At 43.7% G+C, this 17,836-nt stretch overlaps 1 protein-coding gene across 7 annotated transcripts in view; it reads right to left on the bottom strand.

The window, feature by feature from the left end:
• Positions 1-16,174, bottom strand: part of MARCHF8 (membrane associated ring-CH-type finger 8) — a 112,172-nt gene extending 95,998 nt beyond the window's left edge. For 5 of the 7 annotated variants that reach the window (XM_061405731.1, XM_061405727.1, XM_061405728.1 and 2 more), the window contains exon 1: positions 16,085-16,174. The gene's annotated coding sequence lies outside the window, so the exon portion shown is untranslated. Of the gene's footprint in view, positions 1-15,567; positions 15,835-16,084 lie in introns of those variants that run through there. The other 2 variants (XM_061405729.1, XM_061405732.1) reach the window with 2 other exon arrangements.
• Between the last annotated feature and the right edge of the window lie 1,662 nt (positions 16,175-17,836).

Here is a 17,836-nt window from a genome sequence, read left to right as displayed (position 1 = left end):
TTTCCCTCGATGCTGGGAAAGATTGAGGGCAGGAGGAAAAGTGAGTAAGAGAGGATGAGAGGACTGGATAATATCACTGACTCAATGGACATGAGTTTGAGCAAACTCCAAGAGATGGTGCAAGACAGGGAAGCCAGGAATGCTGCAGTCCACAGGGTCACAAAAAGTAGGACACAACTTAGCTACTGAACGACAACACAGAGCGACCCCAACCAAGACTGTGTGGCATTGGCAGAGAGACAGACATACAATTCAGTGGAACAGGATAGACAACACATGAATGCTGCTGCTGCTACTGCTGCTAAGTCGCTTCAGTCATGTCCAACTCTGTGCAACCCCATAGACGGCAGCCTACCAGGCTCCCCGTCCCTGGGATTCACCAGGCTAGAACACTGCAGTGCGTTGCCATTTCCTTCTCCAATGCATGAAAGTGAAAAGTGAAAGTGAAGTCGCTCAGTTGTGTCCGACTTAGCAACCCCATGGACTGCAGCCCACCAGGCTCCTCCATCCATGGGATTTTCCAGGCAAGAGTACTGACTGGAGTGGGGAGCCATTGCCTTCTCCAAACACATGAATAGACCCACACAAATATGCCCAAATGATTTTTGATTAAGCAATTCAATGAAGGAAAAATAACTTTTCAACAAACAGTGCCAGAGCAATAAGGAAAAAAAAGTGAACCTCAAGTGAAGTTTCAACACCTGAACTCAAACAGTTCATTCACTTACATGTGCAACCTGAAACTATAAAGCTTTTAGGGAGAAAAAAGCATTTTAAAAAATCTTTAGGATTTAGGGCTAGACAGTTATTAAACTTGACACCAAAGACATGATTCCCAACTGGAAAAATTTATAAATTGAACTTCAAAGGGTGAAAAGGTAAGCCACAGACTCAGAGAAAATATTTGCAAACCACTGACAAAGCACTAGTATCTAAAATATTGTATATAAAGGACTCTCAAAACTTAACAACAAAAATCCAATTAGTAAATGGGCAAAAGACATGAAGAGACTTCCGCTGAGAGAACACACAAGTGACAGATACACACATCACAATACGTTCACTCTCACTAGCCACTGCTGCTGTTCCGCCACTCAGTGACGTCCAAGTCTGCGATTAGGGAAAAGCAAGTGAAGATCACAAGGAAGTGTCATTACATACCTACCAGAATTACTAAAACAAGAAACGGTGCCAACACCAAAATGTGGGCAAGGATAAGGAGAAACTGAACCATCCCTGCAGTACTGGCAGGAATGTAAAATGGTACCTTCTCTCTGGAAAACACTTGGGCAACTTCTTAAACAGGTGAACATCCTAGAGCCCAGCCACTGCGCTCCGGGACTATTACACCAGAGAAATGAAGTAATACGATTACAGGAAAACCTGCACACAAATGTTAGCAACAGCTTTATTCAACTAGATGTTCTTCAGCAGGTGAATGATTCAACAAACCATGGCACATTCATATCACAGAATACTACTTGGAAATAAAAAAGCAATAAAAAAGAACTATTTGGACATGAAACAACCATGATGAATCTGCAGAGAATGATGCTGAGCGATAAGAGCCTATCTGAAAAGGTCACACGATGCATAATTCCATTCATAGAATATCCCTGAAAAGACAAAATATACAAGTAGGAGAAGAGGTTAGAGGTTGCCAGAGGTTAAGAAGGCAGTGGGAGTAGGGAAAGTAGGGGAAGTTACAAAGAATAACATAAAGGATCCTTGTGATGACAGACATATTCTACCTCTGAACTATACAGATATCAGTATCCCGGTCATGATATTGTACTAAAATTTTGCAAGCTGTTAACTTTGGGGAAAACTGGATCTCTTAAACAGGATCTCTCTACATTATTTCTTACAACTGCATATCAACCTACATTTATCTCAAAATGAAAAATTAAAATTTTTAAAAAGGAAAGAAAAAAGACAAATCACAAGGCCACAAATGAGGGGAGAGAGCATTCAAGCAGATGAAAATGATTTCAACTGTTTTTTAAAGACAGAAAATATGGGAACAGTAATTAGCAAGATGGAGAAAGCCATAATAAAAAGTATATAAAATAATAGATACATAATGAGCTAATTTACCTATAACATGCCAAAGAACTTGTGCCTCAGGTTATGAGTAGTAGTAAAACATTGGCTAAAAATAAAGATAAAAAACAACTGATACTTTGGCCACCTCCCCAAAAGAAGCCACTACCAGAAGCGGGGTGCTATCCTAATGAAAACCTGAACAAGCTGCATTTTCTTAGTCACCACTCCATAGGCAATGATAAACTTCATATTAGAAAATGAAAAGATGATGATGCACTTTTAGCGACTGAAAAGATAGTTACAAAATCTGTTGATGGCTATAATTCAGAAAACAGATCACACACATGATGACTTTAAAACTGTTTGGGGAACAACTGGAAAATGAAACTTTATTTTCTATTGGCTATTATTTACTATTGGCTGTTGCTAGCAAAAACAAAAAATATGTTTGGCTACTGGTACTCTGAATCGACTAGAAATATCTTTACTGCTGACATGGAGAAAGTTTTAGTGGTCTGTATAGAAGATCAAACTAGCCACATTTTCTTAAGCCAAAGCCTAATCCAGATAATTAATGAGGCTGCTCCACTAAATGAGAGATTTTCAGTGAAGATGAAACAGCATTATACTGGAAGAAGATGCTATCCAAAACTTTCATAGCTAGGAGGAAGTCAGTGCCTGGTTTCAGAACTTCAGAGGACAGACTCATTCTTATTAGGGACTGCTGCAGCTGGTTACTTCAAGTAAAAGCCAATGCTCAACTATGAAAATCCCACGGTCTCTAAGAATGATGCTAAGTCTACTCTGCCTGTGCTCTATAAATGGAACAACAAAGCCTGGGTGACATCACATCACTTCACAACATGTTACTAAAGACTTCAAGCCCACTATTGAGACCCAATGTCCAGGAAAAGAGATCCCTTTCAGAATTACTGCTCCCTGACAACACCCTTGGTCACACAAGAGCACCGGGGGAGACACACTGTAATGAGACTATTGAGACCCAATGTTCAGGAAAAGAGATCCCTTTCAGAATTACTGCTCCCTGACAACACCCTTGGTCACACAAGAGCACCGGGGGAGACACACTGTAATGAGACTATTGAGACCCAATGTCCAGGAAAAGAGATCCCTTTCAGAATTACTGCTCCCTGACAACACCCTTGGTCACACAAGAGCACCGGGGGAGACACACTGTAATGAGACTATTGAGACCCAATGTCCAGGAAAAGAGATCCCTTTCAGAATTACTGCTCCCTGACAACACCCTTGGTCACACAAGAGCACCGGGGGAGACACACTGTAATGAGACTATTGAGACCCAATGTCCAGGAAAAGAGATCCCTTTCAGAATTACTGCTCCCTGACAACACCCTTGGTCACACAAGAGCACCGGGGGAGACACACTGTAATGAGACTATTGAGACCCAATGTCCAGGAAAAGAGATCCCTTTCAGAATTACTGCTCCCTGACAACACCCTTGGTCACACAAGAGCACCGGGGGAGACACACTGTAATGAGACTATTGAGACCCAATGTCCAGGAAAAGAGATCCCTTTCAGAATTACTGCTCCCTGACAACACCCTTGGTCACACAAGAGCACCGGGGGAGACACACTGTAATGAGACTATTGAGACCCAATGTCCAGGAAAAGAGATCCCTTTCAGAATTACTGCTCCCTGACAACACCCTTGGTCACACAAGAGCACCGGGGGAGACACACTGTAATGAGACTATTGAGACCCAATGTCCAGGAAAAGAGATCCCTTTCAGAATTACTGCTCCCTGACAACACCCTTGGTCACACAAGAGCACCGGGGGAGACACACTGTAATGAGACTATTGAGACCCAATGTCCAGGAAAAGAGATCCCTTTCAGAATTACTGCTCCCTGACAACACCCTTGGTCACACAAGAGCACCGGGGGAGACACACTGTAATGAGACTATTGAGACCCAATGTCCAGGAAAAGAGATCCCTTTCAGAATTACTGCTCCCTGACAACACCCTTGGTCACACAAGAGCACCGGGGGAGACACACTGTAATGAGACTATTGAGACCCAATGTCCAGGAAAAGAGATCCCTTTCAGAATTACTGCTCCCTGACAACACCCTTGGTCACACAAGAGCACCGGGGGAGACACACTGTAATGAGATTGCTGTATTGTTGTTTTCACGACCACTAACACGTCCATTCTGCAGCTCATAGATTAAGGAGTCATTTTGACTTTTAAATCTCATTATTTAAAAAATACATCTCAGAAGACTACAGCAGCCATAGATAATGATTCCTTTGCTACATCTGGGCAAAACTGAAAACCTTCTAGAAAGGATCCCATCATTCTAGACATCACTAAAAAAACATTCATGATTCATGGAAAGAATTAAGGGGCATTTGGAAGTAGATCAACTTTATCAAAATTAAGGAAAGTCTGGAAGTTAACATGGGTTTCCCAGGTGACCCTAGTGGTGGAGAACCAACCTGCCGATGCAGGAGACACAGAGACAGGGGTTCGAGCCACAAGTCAGGATGATCCCCTGGAGAAGGAAATGGCAACCGACTCCAGTATTCTTGCCTGGGAAATCCCATGGACAGAGAAGCCTGGAAGGCTATAGTCCATGGGGTTCCACAGAGTGAGACATGCCTGAAATGACTTAGCACACACGCATGACAAAACTTTAATGGGAGAGTACTTTTATGCATGAGCAAAGAAAGTGGTATCTTGAGATGGAATCTACTCCTGGTGAAGACGAAGTTCAGCTGCTGAAATGACAACACAGGATTTACAGTGTTACATACACTTAGTTAATAAATCGGTGGCAAAGGTTTACGAGGACGGACTCCAATTCTGAATGATGCTCTACTGTGGATGAAATGTTATCACACTGCACTGCATGCTACCGAGAACTGGCCATAGAAGGAAGAGGCGATCAAAGCGGCAAACTTCATTGCTGTCTCATTTTAAGACACTGCCACAGCCGCTCCAACCTTCAGATGTGCCTCCATCATTGTCAGCTGTAGCCATCAACACCAAGGCAAGACCTCCACCAGGAAAAAGACTGTGACTCACTGGGGGCTCAGATGATGGTGAGCACCTTTTAGCGACAGGTTATTTTTAAATTAAGGTATGTACATTGTTTTTAGACATAGTATTATGAGTATGCTCTTGCATACTTAACAGATTACAGTATAGCATAAACATAACCTTTATGTGCTTTGGAAAACAACAACAACAAAAAAATTTGCTTTATCTCAACATTTCCTTTATTGCCTTGGTCTTGAACCGAACGCACAATATGTCCAAGGTATACCTATACTTTGAACTGAGAATGAAACAGTTTGGGGACCAGAATGGACAACTAAAGAAAAGTCAGTGCTACTTATCCACTACACTGTTCCCTGTTCCTGGGCAAATTGGAAGACTACATTTGCCAGTCTCACTTAAAACTATGTTAGAGTTAATGTGACTGATTTCTGACAAATATAATATGGGAAGAGTAACACTAGCCACTTCCAGACCTGGCCTTTAAAAACATTCACTGAGCTCCTCCAGCTCTCTTCCACTGCCATCTTCAAAGTCAGGCGGCATGGCTACAGAGGGAGGAGTCACATCCAACTCGCCTTAGACTTCGCATGACAGGCATGGCTACAGAGGGAGGAGTCACATCCAATCGCCTTAGACTTCGCATGACAGGCATGGCTACAGAGGGAGGAGTCACATCCAATCGCCTTAGACTTCGCATGACAGGCATGGCTACAGAGGGAGGAGTCGCATCCACTCGCCTTAGGCTTCGCATGACAGGCATGGCTACAGAGGGAGGAGTCGCATCCACTCGCCTTAGGCTTCGCATGACAGGCATGGCTACAGAGGGAGGAGTCACATCCACTCGCCTTAGACTTCGCATGACAGGCATGGCTACAGAGGGAGGAGTCACATCCAATCGCCTTAGACTTCGCATGACAGGCATGGCTACAGAGGGAGGAGTCACATCCAATCGCCTTAGACTTCGCATGACAGGCATGGCTACAGAGGGAGGAGTCGCATCCACTCGCCTTAGGCTTCGCATGACAGGCATGGCTACAGAGGGAGGAGTCGCATCCACTCGCCTTAGGCTTCGCATGACAGGCATGGCTACAGAGGGAGGAGTCGCATCCACTCGCCTTAGACTTCGCATGACAGGCATGGCTACAGAGGGAGGAGTCACATCCAATCGCCTTAGACTTCGCATGACAGGCATGGCTACAGAGGGAGGAGTCACATCCAATCGCCTTAGACTTCGCATGACAGGCGTGGCTACAGAGGGAGGAGTCACATCCAATCGCCTTAGACTTCGCATGACAGGCATGGCTACAGAGGGAGGAGTCACATCCAATCGCCTTAGGCTTCGCATGACAGGCATGGCTACAGAGGGAGGAGTCACATCCAATCGCCTTAGACTTCGCATGACAGGCGTGGCTACAGAGGGAGGAGTCACATCCACTCGCCTTAGGCTTCGCATGACAGGCGTGGCTACAGAGGGAGGAGTCACATCCACTCGCCTTAGACTTCGCATGACAAAAATGCTTCGTTGCTGTTGTCGCTGTTGCCATAGCACAGGCCAGCACCTTCAAAAATGTTGCTGCAAATAAGTCATCTTGTTCTGATGCAGGGCCAGGATGTGGCCTGGGATCCTACATCTTAAACAAGCACTGAGAAGATACCAATGTGGACGGTCTATGGAATATTCTGTGAGGAGCAAGAGCCTTCAACTACCAAGACGCATACACAAAGGGAGAACAGATGATTCTCTGGAGAAACTGAATGACCCAGAGCAAAGGCCTCCCACAGGGACTGAGCAGTAAGACTAGAGAATTCAGACTCACATTAAAGCAAGATGATGAAAGGCTTTACGAGGAAAAACATCCAGAAGAGTACAGAGACTGACAGGAAAGGGGATATTGTAGATGATGTGATACAGCATCTGTTAAAAGTAATAATTTTTCTACGAGAAGGTATATGAAAAATGCGATGTATGTAAAAAAGTGAGGTAATAACTTTACTTTGCCCACAAAGGTCCATCTAGTCAAAGCTATGGTTTTTCCCCTACTCATGTATGGATGTGAGAGTTGAACCATAAAGAAAGCTGAGTGCTGAAGAACAGATGCTTTTGAACTGTGGTCCTGGAGAAGACTCCTGAGAGTTCCTAGGACTGCAAGGAGATCCAACCAGTCCATCCTAAAGGAAATCAGTCCTGAATATTCACTGGAAGGACTGATGCTGAAGCTGAAGCTCCAATACTTTGGCCACCTGATGTGAAGAACTGACTCACTGGAAAAGACCCTGATGCTGGGAAAGATTGAAGGCAGGAGGAGAAGGGGACGACAGAGGATGAGATGGGTGGATGGCATCACCAACTCGACTGACATGAGTTTGAGCAAGCTCTGGGAGTTGGTGATGGACAGAGAAGCCAGGCATGCTGCAGTCCATGGGGGTCTCAAAGAGTCGGACACTGAGCAACTGAACTGAAGAAAGGAAATGTAGTCACAGACTACAATTTGGCTCTACAGTTAAAAAAAAGTTGTCAGTGACTAAATACTAATTGGAGAAGGCAATGGCAACCCACTCCAGTACTCTTGCCTGGAAAATCCCATGGGCGGAGGAGCCTGGTAGGCTGCAGTCCATGGGATCACAAAGAGTCAGACACAACTGAGCGACTTCACTTTCACTTTTCACTTTCATGCATTGGAGAAGGAAATGGCAACCCACTCCAGTGTTCTTGCCTGGAGAATCCCAGGGACGGGGGAGCCTGGTGGGCCACCGTCTATGGGGTCGCACAGAGTCAGACACGACTGAAGCGACTTAGCAGCAGCAGCAGCAAATACTAATTACTGATTTCAATAAAAACAGGACTATAACCATAATTGAAATGGAGAAAATAAGTGAGGAGAGTTCAAGACGCCCACATTCTCAAAACAGGACAGCAATGCATAGCATTTAAAGTTGATAATCATTAACAGTGAGATAAGCATTAAGTTATGGAGTATGGAGGTAACCACCGTAACAAACAAGAAAACAAAAGGTGACAGTTTCGTTACAAGCATTTATGCTTACTCTTTTTACACAATATCCAAGTATTACTGTGATAAAAACTTAAACATTAATTTTAAAATACAGAAAAATAAAGAGGTTGCCAATACATAGTGTGGGCAAAAAAATGGGGAAAAGATCAACATTATCCGGGGAAATGCAGAGGAAATAAAAACTGAGACAACCACCACTACTCAATTTCAATCCCCGTCACCAGACAACTCCACTTTTAGCTTTCTATACTACAAGAACACTCCCATAAATGTTCAAAGACATTTACACAAGAATGGTCAGTGCAATACTGTTAAAAGAGAAAAATCAGAGCATGCTAAATACCCACTAATAGTACGGGAAGAGTTGAATTAACTACGAATAAATGTACCCCACCTGGGGGCTTCTGAGGTGGCGCCAGTGGGAAAAAACCCACCTGCCGATGCAGGAGACATAAGAGAAGAGGGCTCCATCCCTGGGTCTGGAAGATCCCCTGGAGAAGGGCATGGCACCTCACTCCAGTATTCTTGCCTGGAGAATCCCAGGCACAGAGGAGCCTGGAGGGCTACAGTCCACGGGTCACATAGTGTCGGACACAGCTGAAGCGACTCAGCATGTACTCACCCACCCAACTTGATTTCAGCCTTCTAAGACAAAAAGCAGACAACCCAGGCAAGCCAAGCTCACTTCTGACCTACAGAACTATGAGATTAAAACATGTCTTGGTTTAAGCCTCTAAAGTTTGTGGTAATTCATTAGAGTTCAATAAAAAACAAATACTTTTAGAAAAGCTGAAGAAATGCATTACCCTACAACACAGCAGCTACGGTTAGAAGTAATTATATGTTCAGAGGAAGTCTTGTCCATGCGCACCAGAAGACACACAAAATGCTCACATCACCGCTGCTCACGCCCCGAAAGAATTCAACAACGTGTTCAGTCATCAACAGGATAAAGGTAAAACGGTGGACTATTCATGGAACATAACGCAATACAACAGTGAAACATCAATGTCCCACAGCCACACGTGAAAATACGGACGAACGCGGGGTCATATTATGCAGGATAAGAAAGCGAGTGGCAGACGTGTGCACGCGGTGTGATTCCAGTCAGCAGCTCCACAGTGCACGGGTACAAACACCACAGCTTAGAGAGGCGCGCGGTAGAGAGACGAGAAACACGGGTCTTGAGCGCAGCCGTCATGTCTGCGGGGAGGTAAGAGGACGGGGGGAAGGGGAGACCGAGGCACACTGAAGGTAACGTGAGGTTTTGGTCTTAACTGGTACTAACTACAGAGCAATAGTGTTTAAATTCTAAAACATAGTTTAGATTTATTACAACGTTCATTCAGTATTTAGAGGACAAAATCATCCAGGAATAAAATATCTACAAGACAAAAAAAAAAATCCTTCCTTTTCTTTTGTCAAGATAAGTTCATTGAAAAAATAATTCAAATAATATATACAAGTCCAATCATTCTTTTAATCACCTAAAATTCCACCAGCAGACACAGCTGGTAACAATCTGAACGTGCTTCGGGACATTTCATGTCCATGTGCTTACACATTAAAGGATTTTAAATAAAATCATTACATACACACAAATATATTTGCTTATTCTATAAATGCTGTTTAGACCCCTGCTTTTTAAAAATCAAGTGTATTAAATTACTTTACATGAAATGAACCCATATTAAGTGTTGGAAAAGCTCTGACCAAAGTGTATGTAGTGTAACAACTACCCAATCAAAATTCAGACAAAACATTTTCATTACCACAAAAAGTTCTTTCCTGTGCCTCTGCAGTCAATTCCCTCACCTCTGATTGCAAGCAATCATTAATCTGCTTCATTATAGATTCGTTTTACTGGCTTAGGATCAACGTGAATGGAATTATACAGTATGCATTCTTTTGTGTGGGGCTTTTGTTCAGCATAAAATTTATACTATCAATAGTTCCCTTTATACTGCTACATAGTACTTTATTTGTATATTCATTAATAGACATTTGGCGTATTTCCAGTTTGATCTCTAAACACTGAGGTGTAAGTCAATTGTGATATTAAGTTTTTATTTTATAATCGGGGATAGAATTGCTGGACCACAGAGTATATGTACCTAACAGAAAACTGCCACACTTACTCAAAGTTTCTGTATCATCACACACTCCTACTAGCAATTTATGCAAGTTTTAGTTGCTCGGCATCCTGACCAACACTTGCTATTGTCAGTCTTACAAATGTTAACCACTCCTGTAGGCAAACAGCTGTTCATTTTTATTTGCATTTCCATAAATGACTAGATACGTTGAGAATTTTTAAAGTGCCTATCAAAAAATTTAAATGTCTTCTTTCGTGAAGGGTCTGTCCAAATCTTTTACCAATGTTGTGATTTGGGCACTGTGTGCCTTATTATTGATTATTGTTGTTGATTAGCCACTAAGTCATGTCCAGCTCTTTTGCAACCCCATGGACTGTAATCTGCCAGGATCTTGTGTCTATAGGATTTTCCAGTCAACAATCCTGGAGTGGGTTGCCACTTCCTTCTCCACGGGAATCTTTTCAAACAGATCAAACCCATGTCTCCTGCATTGGCAGGTGGATTCTTTACCACTAAACCACCAGGGAAGCCCATTGTTGATTATGGAGGTCCTTTCCATAGACTGGATGAAGGCTCTTTGTCAGATATATGAATCGCAAATATCTGTTCCCCACTGAAGCACATGTTTCCCTTGTCTTAAAACAGTACATGTGTACACGTTCAGTTGCTCAATAGCGTCCGACTCTTTTCGACCCCGTGGACTGTAGCCCGAAAGGCTCCTCTGTGCATGGGATTCTCCAGGCAAGAATACTGGAGTGGGTTGCCGTTTCCTCCTCCAGGGGATCTTCCCGACCCAGGGACTGATCCTCGCCTCCTGCATCTCCCGCATTGGCAGGCAGATGCTTTATCACTGTGCCACCTGGGAAGCCCTAAAACAGTACAGAAAGTTTAAATTTTAAAGTACAGAAGCTTTTAACTTTTATTAAGCCTAATTTAACATTAAAAAAATTATAGTTAGCACTTTATTTTGTATCATGTATATGACTGAATGTTTACTCCTCAGACTGGAAACAAAATATGGATGTCTGCTTACCACTTCTACCATCATATTGGACTTGAGATTCTAGCCAGGTTTAGCCACTCAGGCAAAAAAGAAAAAAAGAGAAAGGCAGGAGGGAAGGCAAGAAGCAATAAGCAGAAATAAATGAGTGAAGCTGTCATTATTCAATGATTACGTACATAGACAATCCTGAAAAACGGCCCTAAAGACTACCAGAAATAATCAGTGAAGTTAGAAATGCTGTGTGACACAGAGGGAATATACAAAACCATTGCATTTTTACATGTTAGCAATGAAAAAGTGGACAATTACTTTTTAAATCCATTTATAATGACATCAAAAACCATAAAATATTAAAGATATAAATTTTACAAAATATGTATAGGACCTGCATACACTAAAAAACTAAAAAAAACATGTTGCAAAATATTAAAGAATTAAATAAATGACAGATTGGGAAATTCACTATTAAGATAGCAATTTTCTACAAATTGATCCAGAAATTCAAGGCAATTGCAATTGAAATTCCAATAAGTTTTTGAAACAAGCCGATTTTAAAATATTTATGAAAATACATAAAACCTAAAATACCTGAAACAGTTTTGAAAATAATGAACAAAGTTGGAGGATTTATAGACCAATTTCAAGCCATACATAAAGCCACAGTAAGGCAGACAGTACAGTATTGACATAAAGAAAGGAAGAAAGAAAGTGAAGTTGCTCAGTCGTGTCCGACTCTTTGCTACCCCATGGACTGCAGCCTACCAGGCTCCTCCGTCCATGGGATTCTCCAGGCGACAATACTGGAGTAGGGTGCCATTTCCTTCTCCAGGGGATCTTCCTGACCCAGGGATCGAACCCAGGTCTCCCATGCTGCAGGCAGACGCTTTAACCTCTGAGCCACCAGGACATAACAAATCAAGAGGAGACAGAGCCTAGAAACAAACCACACACACGCATCGCAGCTAATTTCCGACAGGAATGAAATTCAGTAGGCAAGGAACGGAGAAATTCAATAGGGAAAGGATACTCTTTTCAACAAATAATACGAAAACAACTGTGTATCCATAGAGGAAAATAACGAACCCAAACCCATACCTCACACCACACACCTCCATCAGCCCTCCCAAAATAGGTCACAAATTTAAATATATGAATATATGACCTAAAACCATAAAACTTTCATAAAGAAAACATATGAGAAAACGTCTATGGTCTACATTTTTCATACAACAATATCTCAGGTATCTTTTAATGTTAATAAATATAAATCTTGCATTTTTTAAAAAGTAAGAAAAATACAGAGAAAATCCTTAAAATTTTTTGAAACATGTCTTCATTTAAAATAAAATTTCAAAACTCACTGTGAGTTCCTCATTCATATGGTTTCATGAGTGACGTATTTCATAAACATTTTCCCAAAGAGCTACACTGACATCTGAAGGTCTTTGTAATGCAGAGATGCTCACCGAAGCAGTACCATGCTAATAAACTTAACGCAGATGGCAAGTATCACAGTGAATCAAAAACTACATGTAAACAAAATTATCAACTATTTTCAACCCAACAAAGTGTATGCTTTGTAGAACTGAAAAGATGGATTCCCTTGCCCTTTCCAGCATCCTTCCACAATTCTGTAAGCCTGTCTTCCTGACGCCACCTTAACCTCCATGACTCAGATTAAATACCACCTCCTCCAGGAAGTTCTGCCATTCAGTCTAACCTGTTGGGTACTGATCCTCCTCTCAGTTTCCACATTTGTGTCACTTCAAGGTCCTCATCACATTATCCCTGGATTGCACATGATTAACTCCTCTATCAGGTTAAGCACCTGAAGAACTAGCACACTGATCACCTCGGCCTGGCTCCAAGGCGGCAATCTTGCTTTTGCTGCTATTGGCTGTTAGATGAAAACACGAATTAGAAACTTCAGGAATTTCAGAGTGAGTTGAGCAGAGAAACTAGATCAGGCCTAGTCGGGGCTTTTTTTGTGGTTTTTTTTTTTTTCATCCTCAAAATAAAGAGTTAAAAATTATACTCCTTGAAAAAGAATTTCAACATTGAAAATCTTCAAAATAAAACAAACACAAAACTGATAAACAGTTAAAACTAAATGTCTACAGTGCCTATGCTGGTCACTTCCTTACTCACAGGCTGCCAAAGCAAAAGGCCTAAGGACTTCGTGAAGGATTATTTACTGTTGGAGCAGTCCACTGCTTTGGAAAAATGTCTTCAAGTGAGTCAGATAACTGGAGAATAAGTGGGATTGTAAAGTACTTTTTCTAGGAAAAAAACAGTATATATCATTTCATGATCCAATTTTGTTGCTTTTAGAAATTCTGGCAACTTTTTTTTTCTTTCAGTTATTTAAATTGTTTACCACCAAGAAGGTAAACCTAAATAGTATGTGATTATGGCAGAAAGGAAATTGCTACATGGCAGGTGGGGGTGGAAACCAATTAGAAACAGTGCAATTCTTCAAGAACCAGACACTGCTACTGATAACAAACAAGGGGTCTTGACTGCTTGAATCAGTTCACCCCTGTCTATGCATCTATAAAATCTTCCTGGAACTAATTTAAAGAAGACAAAAATGCTGGAGCTAAGGTTGCCAGATTTAGCAAATAAAAATACAGTAGACCCAAGTTAAGTTTTACATAAACAATGAATTTTTAGTAAAGCAAGTCCTATGCAATACTTATACTAAAAACTTACCCATTGTTTACTGAAATTCAAATTTAACTGGGTGTTCTGTATTTTATCTGGCAACCCTAAGGGAAGCCAAAATTAGTCCAATTTCCTCACTTAGTAGCAGAAACTATGACCCCAAGAAGGGAAGTGACTTGCCTACTTAAGCCAACGATCAAGGAAGTGAGTCTGCTTTGAAAAGAGAAAACACAAATACACGAGGGTCACCTTGGGTTCCACTTATGGTGCACCAGAACTCCAATTTTCATTCACCTCACTGAAGCACCAAGGAGACAAGCTCTCAATTATGGTTTTCCACTTTTAATAACTGTTAATTTTAATACACTTACCAATTTGAGTCTTCAAAAACAAATTAGGAGGTGTTCCCTGGTGGCTCAGTGGTAAAGAATCTGCCTGCCAATGCAGGAGACACGGGTTTGATCCCTGGTCCGGGAAGATCCCACATACCACACAGAGCAACTAAGCCAGAGTGCCGCAACTATTGAGCCTCTGCTCTAAAGCTCTGGGGCTGCAACTACCGAGCCCACGCGCTCCAACTGCTGAAGCCCTACTGAAGCCCTTGCGCCCTAGAACCTGGGCGCCACTAGAGAAGGCACTGCAATGCGAAGCTCCCTACTGCAACTAGAGCATAGCGCCCCCTCACTGCAACAAGAGGAAGTCCACCTGCAGCAACGAAGACCCGGCACAGTCAAAAGTAAATAAACAAAAAATTTAAAAAAAAAAGAATGGACAAACAACAACACAACAACAAAATAATAGGAAACTATTTCTCTTAGCTTAAAAAAAAATCCTCCTGGCAATCTTTGTGCCTACACACCACCTCCTCAGATTCTGTTTATGTTCACTCACTACATGAAACAGGATCTTTTCTCCCAAACACAATTCTCTCACAATCCACAATTCTCTTGCCCCAGGGTTCCAAATTTGGAATGTGTTCACATTAGTCCATGGCTCTAACAATTTTAGTTCCTATACTCTCCCAACTTTCCTGTTTTTCAGAGGAAATATCCTAGTGCCTTCAGTTGGTCTCAAATAAAAGGCTCGCGAAGTCCTCCATTCCCACTCTGTGCCCAAGCAGCTAAACCAGCAAAAAGGCATGAGGTCTCACTATCAACACACTTCCTTTCCCGGGACGGGGATGCAACAAAAGATGGAAAGAGAAAGGTCTTTCTAGGAAATTTGGGGCCTTCCTCCACTATATATGCGGAACATACTACGTGACATAGAGTTGGACAAAATCAAAGGAAGAAACAGAAAATTTCATATACTCATTACAGTCATCTTCCGGATCCCATCAAAGTAACAAATACATAAAACAGTCGCTCTGTAACAGCACTTCTCAACCTGGGATCTCTAGGGGCCTCATGGGGTAGTGGGAACCGGGGAAGGGGGAGGAAGACAGCAGGCAGATAAAGATTTTGCTTTTTACGTATCAGGGTCCCAAACAAGATTTTAAGAAAGAAGGTTCCGTTGTATTCCTAAAAGCCTGGGGTGGGGGTGGGGGTGGGGGTGGGGAAGTAACGTACAACCACTATGACTTTCTCTAAGTTTTCCATTAAAAACTGCACCCTAGTGAACAACAATCCAAATCGTGTCGGATGAAAAACCGAAAGTCAAACAGAAATTCAGACATTAAAGGACAAACTATCTACCTATCCTTTCTCTCTGGCAGCTGCCAAGGTATGCAGGTCTCTCTAGAGATCACACACGTCAGAAACGGAAGGTCCTCACAAATCACCTAGTCCAGACTTGCATTTTACAGATGTGGGAACTCAGGCCGAGAGGAGGGCTGACTTGCCCAAGGTCTCACAGCCCGTCGCGGGCAGGGCTTCAGTTGGGACTCCACGTTGGCAGCCCTGGGCCCTCAGCTTCCCGATGGCTCCTGAGGCCCCCAGCTTGGCCGGATCCAAGGGCGCCAGAGAGCCTGGGCGGAAGAGCCCACATCCCGGGGTCGCTGCCTGCTTTCGACCGGCTCCGCGCCGGGCCCGGCCCAGGGTGCTACGGAGCGCCGACCTGGACGGCCGCCCCCGACCCGCCCACCTGTCGCGGACCGCCGGGCGGCAGCCACACCCCCTGCCAGGGCCAGGGGTTCGGCCGGCCTCGACGGCGCCTGGCACCGGCTGCTGCGCGCGGCGCGGGGTACGCCGGCCGGAAGGCCGCAGGAGTTACCTCAAGTGGGCGCTGAGCTCGCGGCAGGGCCGCCCCCGCCGGCCTGGAGCATGCCGGAGACGCGGACGCAGCAGACGCTGCAGCTCGGCCACCGCGGCGCCTGTTTACACCCCTCCGCGGGAGGACGCCGACCGGCCCGTCACGTGACGCACACGTCACGTGCTCGCCCGGGGTGGGGCGGAGGCGTTGCCCAGCGACGACGGCGCTCTAGGGGCGGGCGGCTGCGGCGACGGCAGGGTCCCTCAGCGCTCCCCCATCACCTGCGTTTGTCCAGTCGACGAACGACGCGTCCTGACCGACCCGGCGAGGAAAAGCAACGTCTCCCACCACCCGGCTTCCTCGTTTAGTGACCTCCAGGGCTGACTGCTTGTATTATTCGTGTCTTGGATGGGGGAGGGAATTCTGTCCGGCTTTAAGATGTGGAACTTGGAGAGAAAAATGGAAAATACTGCCTTACCTACCCAAAGCTAGCGAACAGACGGCGAGCAGAGGAATAAGTAATGATGATTTGAGCTTCATTAACGAACAACTGTTTGGTTTTGCTCCCTACTGTGGAATGAAGGTCCGCAGCCAACCATCTCCCCCGCCATAGAAAGGGTGTGTGTGAAGATGGCTTATGGGACTTCAGATTTTTATTTTAATTTTATAGTATCAATTTTTCCATGATTAGTCTTTGTATATGTAAGTAAAAACATATCTGAGTAAATATTTGATTTGGCGCTGAGCAGCTCTCCGCATCAGACTTTCCTCATTATAGCGAAGTCACTCGGATTGTAGTGACTACTTCTACCAAGTGTGGTTTTTCCTAGATCAAACTTTGCAGAAGCATAGATTGAGACACTGACAGGTTCTCCCATAATATTCACTATAAACTGGGTAAAAGACATAGTTTATATTCTTACTGAATTGATGCGTAAAATGTGAGCAAATACCCCTAAATATTCCAGAGTCGTTCCGTTGTCAAGGTGTGAACTATCGAATAGTCATGTTCCTCCATTTATTTCCGATCACTTGGCATACTTAGCTATCTATGAGCAAATTGACACGGTCACAACAGTGGACTCAAAATATCCTCTAGGTCAGCATTTACCCGTAGTGTGCTGAGTCGCTCAGTCGCGTCCTACTCTGTGACCCCATGAACTGTAGTCCACCAGGCTCCTCTGTCCATGGAGATTCTCTGGGCAAGAATACTTGAGTGGGTTGCCGTGCCCTCCTCCAGGGGATCTTCCTAGTCCAGGGATGAAACCCAGGTCTCCCGCACTGCAGGTGAATTCTTTACCATCTGAGCCACCAGGGGCAGTAGGACAAGGTCAACACCGTCTTCATTTCTGTAACACACCCAGAATGCAGCACTCCAGAGTACAAAATATAGTGATGGATCGTCTGCATGTCCATCCTGTACTACGGAGAACAGGCAAGGTGCCACAACTTGGCTCATTTCTGCTGCCTGTGGCAGCGGATGTTCCTTGAAGGCAGAGCAGTATCTTCCACTGCTATTCCTTATGCCTAGACCGTATCTGGGAAGCAAAGAAAGTTGTCTAGTCTATGGCCATGGAACCCTGCCATCCTTCTGAAGGAAGTGGCAAAGAACCTTTGTAGATCCAGAAGGATCTGTTAGGCAGTACTCATAGAGGCAGTGAATGCTAAGGCAAGTCCTGGCTCACCCATTACTGTGTAGGCAGTTTAACATTTGATCCCCTTTCTCCATCTATCTAAGAAACTACCTATTGAATAAAGATGAAATAAAATAAT

This window comes from Bos javanicus, chromosome 28 (assembly GCF_032452875.1).
Source record: "Bos javanicus breed banteng chromosome 28, ARS-OSU_banteng_1.0, whole genome shotgun sequence".
NCBI classification, from domain to species: Eukaryota; Metazoa; Chordata; class Mammalia; order Artiodactyla; family Bovidae; genus Bos; species Bos javanicus.
The sequence above is the reverse complement of the archived record's forward strand: the minus strand, read 5'-3'. Positions and strand labels throughout refer to the sequence as shown.